This window comes from Ochotona curzoniae, unplaced genomic scaffold (genome assembly GCF_017591425.1).
Source record: "Ochotona curzoniae isolate NIBS_2020 unplaced genomic scaffold, NIBS_Ocur_1.0 contig_2210, whole genome shotgun sequence".
NCBI lineage: Eukaryota > Metazoa > Chordata > Mammalia > Lagomorpha > Ochotonidae > Ochotona > Ochotona curzoniae.
In genome coordinates this window covers 6346558-6352224 of record NW_024465369.1, presented here as the reverse complement: position 1 = coordinate 6352224, position 5667 = coordinate 6346558, and the positions used below count along the sequence as shown (strand labels likewise).

Genomic DNA, 5667 nt, shown 5'->3' with positions numbered 1-5667 from the left:
GTCCCTAAGCTGCCGCCCTTCTTGAGGTCTGGGACCCATGCAACAAGGTTATTGAACAGACAAAACTTCTGATGTGTAAATACTGGTCTGTTTCCACAGCTTGCTTCTATATTTTTCTCCTTGGGCCACATAAAAATTCTCATTTTATTTAAAAAAATATTCCACTTTCTTTAGCTACTCTTACACACAGGCAAATGCCTACCTAGCTACCTAACACTAGCATTCATTTTCCCAAAGAAGTAACGTTATTTTATGGGAATAGAGTCAGTGAAGATGCATGACTACATTTTTTTCAAGTAAGCATACAAGTATTATGGGTATCCATACAGCTTGTGGTTATTCTCCCGATATCTGTCCTCTAATACTTAGAAGTAGCTTAGAAAAAAAAAAATTTCTGTGAGGTCCAGAGGGCCGCTCATATAATCAAATGGGATAGGCCTTATCACATGACCATTTAGAACTGAATGGCCAGTATTTGTTTAGACAAACGGAAGGAATGCAATAAAACCACATTGTCCAAAAAAGAAGCAGAGTATGCCAGAGGCAATAACTGCAATGCCCATGATCCAATGTTGGTCATTTTCCACTTTCCATCCTGTTAAGCCTGATTCTAAAGCCCTCTGACCTAACCCAGGAAATAGTGAATATGGTTTTGTATATGTCCAGTTTAATCCAAAAATATACTTGAAGCATGGCACACACACTCCTTTGCAGAGCAGTTTGCATGTGTAACTGCCAACCTATTTCAAACGACTGGATATAGTGATGCTTTTTTGTTATTTTAAATATGGAATGTTTCAAGAATTTGTGTCTCATACTTGCACAGGGGCCATGCCAATCTTCTCTGTATCATTCCAATTTTAGTGTATGTGCTGCACAAGCGAGCACAAAATTTAGCAATTATAACATGAGGACCCTATTGATAGCAGCTTTTCAGTTGGGGAAGACTCTGTTTTGTTCTCCTTGCAAAGAGGGACTAGTAATGTTCTATGTCTTATGCTGTTTACATTAGAGCCCAGATTGACATCCCAAAAAAAAAAGGTTACCACCGTTAGTGAAAAACAAACAAAAATAAAAACCAAAAAACAACCTTAGGAAACAAAACAAATGTCTCTGTAAGCCAGAAGTTCATATTCAAAATCTGTTACAATGAGTTCTAAGATCAAAATTATGTTCATACTACCGCTAGAGAATAATTTGCCTTTTCCCCACATAGACCATGCAAATCATTACTGGGAAAAACCATTGTAACTCGAGCAAAACTCAGGTGATACCAGCTATGCTAACAGTCATGATACTCTTCCTAACAAATGGTTTCAGAAATAAATGAGTAAAAATAAGTGCTGGCTTCCCTTAATCATTTCCTTGAGCAGAAACAATTAGTTTCATTAAAGCTGGACCCTTGAAGTCACATTTGTGCAATACTTGGTGTGATGAAATCAAAGAAAACATGAAGTATTTATGCTGCCTATCAGGATAGAATGGTTTTCTCAAGTAAAAGCAGTAGAGTGATTGATTTGTGGGCTGTTGTATATGATCGTTTCATGTAAAAGTATTTCTACTTGAAAGAGTAACTAATAGACAACTACAGTTGTTCAAATTCAAACAAATGATAATAAAATTAATGAAGTAGGCCTTTGGCATCAAGGGAAACAACTGTCAGTACATATTCCTTTGAGAAAACTTTCAAGTGAATGAATTTTGAAAAGATCAACAATCAAATACTTAATCATTTTCTTTTAGAAAATCATTGCTAATATTAATTAATTTTTGTAAAACGTACCAGTATTTAGAAGAAACACCAATGTATGGCACTCTAAAATACTCCTGTCTACATCCTTGATGCTCCTAAGTGCAAGGCATAATGATGAATCATTATGTAATAGTGGATGAAAAAGTATATTTTTATTATTTCACATTTAACTAAAGTATAAGAAACTACCACTTCCTTTGTTTCAGTGTCAGATCAAAAAATAACATTCAGAGGAGGGTATTGACAACCATATCCCTTTTCAGAATACCAGCAACCCTACTCTGATCCAGCTTCTTGATGTATGCACTTGGGAAATATATGATGATGGTTCAACTACTTGAGTTTCTCCCACCCACGTGGGAGGCACCAGATGCAGTTTTTGACTCTTGGTTTCAAACTGACCCAGCTATGGTATTGTGGTCATTTGGGGAGGGAACCAGTGAATAAGATTTTCTGTCTTATACAAATATCTTTTTAAGAAAATAATAACCATAATCATTTGAAATTATAAATATACACCTAGATAAAACCTAACTTTCTTTCATAACCTTCCCCAAGATGAAAGGTGGCAACACACAGAAAACAGAAGCAGATATAATCCAGTTGATTTCTATTAAACCAGAAAGTAAAGAAGTAAAGGAAAAAGTGTTTAAAAAGTGTTTTGTGAGGTCTGTTGCCCGAGACTGTGGGATGGTCTTGGAGTACTTCAGAAATTCTCTGACATTTTTTTCAGCAGACTCCTTGACTAGATTTCAGACTCTGACGGCCTGTCAGGGTAGTGGGCTGAAATCTGCACTCTGTCCTTCCCACCACAGAGATCAATTCCTTAGTAATATTGAACACAGTTTGGGTGGGTTCAGGAGCTCTGTGCTCCATGCCTCAGTGAATTCCCAATGTGCCCCAGACTCTAACTAAGCCTCGGTCTCTCTCTGCTTGTCACCCCTAAAAGCCATCTTGAAGTGCCAAAAAATCTCTTCAACTGCTATAGGCTCAGTCTGGGTACTGGTAGCCAATGTTTGCTAAGTAACTTGTTCATTCTGTCAGGGCTTAGACAACCCTCTTACAGGCAGCCAGTCTTTGCATTTAGGCTCCTCAGTAGTTAAGATTCCCACCTGGCCTGAACTTACAGAGATAGGTCCTCCAGGAGGGTTTCCAATGTCCTCTTTCCGTCATAGGTCTCTCCTTCGAATTTCCTGTGAATGGTCCTTCCTTTGCAGCCCATATCTCAGAGGAAGCTCATTGGGGAGAATTATTTTCTCACTATGCTTTTACTTCCTTTATCTTCCTAGTCACTGGCACCCTCTCTCACAAACCTTGCTCAAAACAACTTTGCTAACACTCTCGCTGAGAAGGCTCACTGTCAAAAACAGGCTTGTTGTTAACTAAGGGTTAGAACAACTATTTTTTCCCCCAGGTGGCAGAGCAATGACAAATTTAACCAGGCAGAGGCCCAGTTCTAGAATGCCACTGGTCACAGGAACTGCTCACTCCCTGACAATGCTGTTCTGACAAATATGTACCCAAAGGCATACAAGGCTTGAGCGACCATGGGTAACACATGCTAACCTCACCCTCACCTTCCTTTCTTCCCTATGAGTCAGTGCATGTCCGGATGCCACAGGCTGGAAGGATCTTTAAGAGATGTCTCAAACCCAGGAGAGATAAAATCAGAGGGAGGCTTCTGTTTTTATTCCCTCATTTCAGTACTCCATGTACATGCTGTTCTAAAATATTTATGTCCTGAGTGATGGAATATTTGACCAGGCAGAGTCCTTGTTCTAACATGCTGCTGGTAAAGGGACCTTGGAGTGCCACCTTAGACATTGGGATTCCTCTGATACCCAGAGGTTAAAGAAAAATCCTTGTTTTTTTTTTCCTGAACCACTGAAAAAAATTTAAAAATAAGAAAAAAGCCTAAAGAAAAAGGCATTTTTCACAACTTTTGTTTTAGAAATTAATTAATAATTAATTAATTAATTATTTCTAAAAGATAGTACATTTATTAGTATGTAATAAGCTTATTATTTATAAATTGGGTTACATAATTTTAAAGTTCTTGTTTTAATTTCTGATAACAACTGACACCAGTTAGAACTCTCATCAAAAAGTAAGAAATTTTCATAGTGGAATGAGATCGTAGAAACAGTTGGAAACCACTGCCCTAAGACAATGGAAAATCAGTGCTCTTCCCTATTTCAAGAAAATCAAAACAATGGACAGCACAGTATGGAACAATGAAAAGAGCATGAGATCATTCTGGGTTTAAATTCTCTACCTGGGAACTTAACTAATGAAAGCTGTCAACTGCCACCTTTTAGTGGCCCAATGAGCTGCAAGTGCCTGGAGATCAAGCCATTGCTGGCAACCCTTCTGCTATTTGCAGTATAAATGCCATCAGCTTTGACAAAAACTAAAAAAAAGGCAATGCCTTCTGAGACAGAGTTTTCATGGCAGGGGTGGCAAAGGCAGGAAATTCAGTCCTTCAAAGTTGGGAGAAACATCAACATCCAAAGAATGGGATAATAAAGGAAAGAACACAGGGTCCTAACATTTGGGAATTCCCCTGTGAGCTTCTGCTATGTAAAGCTCTGCCCTTTATATTCACCATCTTATTGCATCTAATGATAATACAAATTTTTATTATGGATGCAGCTACTAAATATCATTCTTGCAGATTTTCTTTGTCAAACTTCCTGAAATTCATAAGATTATATAAGAATACTGTGTGTCTTTCAATGTATATTTTTCTATTTATTCATTTATTTTCAAGTTATTATTTCCCATAATGCACTTCATTAGGTATAAGAATTCTTTCCTCCCTCCTCTTTCCTTCTTCCCCATTTGCCCTCTTATTATTACATAGTATAGTAGAAGGATAATGCATTATTCAAACTTTTAACACTTGGTTGAAAATTAATTGAAATGTCTATAAAATATTCACATATCAAATCATGTTTAATTTCTTAAATCATTACCTGTGTATGAAACTGCTTTTATATTGTACCTTTAGTGTGTATTTTTGACATATGTTAAGTGGCATTATTACAGTTTCCAAATTGAAGTCTGTTGTTGAAGATGATGATTGTGCATCAATCACACTAAGAAAAGCAATAAAACACACTAATTACAATACAAAAGAGGAGAGGTCATGCAAGAACAGCAAGATAGCAACATCTCTTAGGGAAAATAGTCTCTGCATCATTAAGTTTCCTAACATTTACATACAGAAATTCACAAATTGTCATAACTGGGATGAAATGACTAACGGAGAGTCCTGGACAGAAGACAGGGCTCTTGCATGTAAGTGCTAATGGCGTAAAATAACTTTCTGTGAAGCAGATAGTCCTTCCTAAATGAATTCCTTAATAGCCACCGCCCCTACACAATCAAAGCTGGCATCTATGTTCTCCTTATAAATGCTGTTGTGGTTTGTTTTGTTGTTTTTTGTTTTGGTGGAGGGGGAAGGCTGTTGGTGTTTTTGTTTTGGCCAAGAGCAAAACTATGTAAACTGATGCCAATTTCTTGCAGTGTCTGACTGTGGAACAAAGCCTATTTGGTCAACACAGGAATCAAATCCAAAAAACGTCCTTGCTTAGTATTGAAGTTGATACATCAGAAAAAAGCAGCCAGCAAAAGTATGCTACTAGATAAGAAATCCAACACTGTTATTAAATAACTACTTGCAGAATACCTCAGCATTCATTGACAAGTAATAAACAATCACCAATTTCCAGGTGTTTTTAACTACTCTCAGAGACATTCCTCTCAATAAAGACTTCTCGTTACTTGATTCCCTAAAACTAAAATGCAGAATTGCTGAAGAGATAAAAACATCTATTTCCACCTTGCCTAATTACCTGAGGTGTGACTATTTCTACTATTTCTGATTTCACAATTTGGGGAGCAAAATTTTC

General features: G+C 37.1%; 1 non-coding gene across 1 annotated transcript; it reads right to left on the bottom strand.

Moving 5' to 3' along the window:
• Positions 1 to 781: 781 nt before the first annotated feature.
• On the bottom strand, positions 782 to 888 carry LOC121150998. The gene has a single exon (XR_005883090.1). It is a non-coding gene; the product is annotated as a U6 spliceosomal RNA (small nuclear RNA).
• Positions 889 to 5667: the final 4779 nt, after the last annotated feature.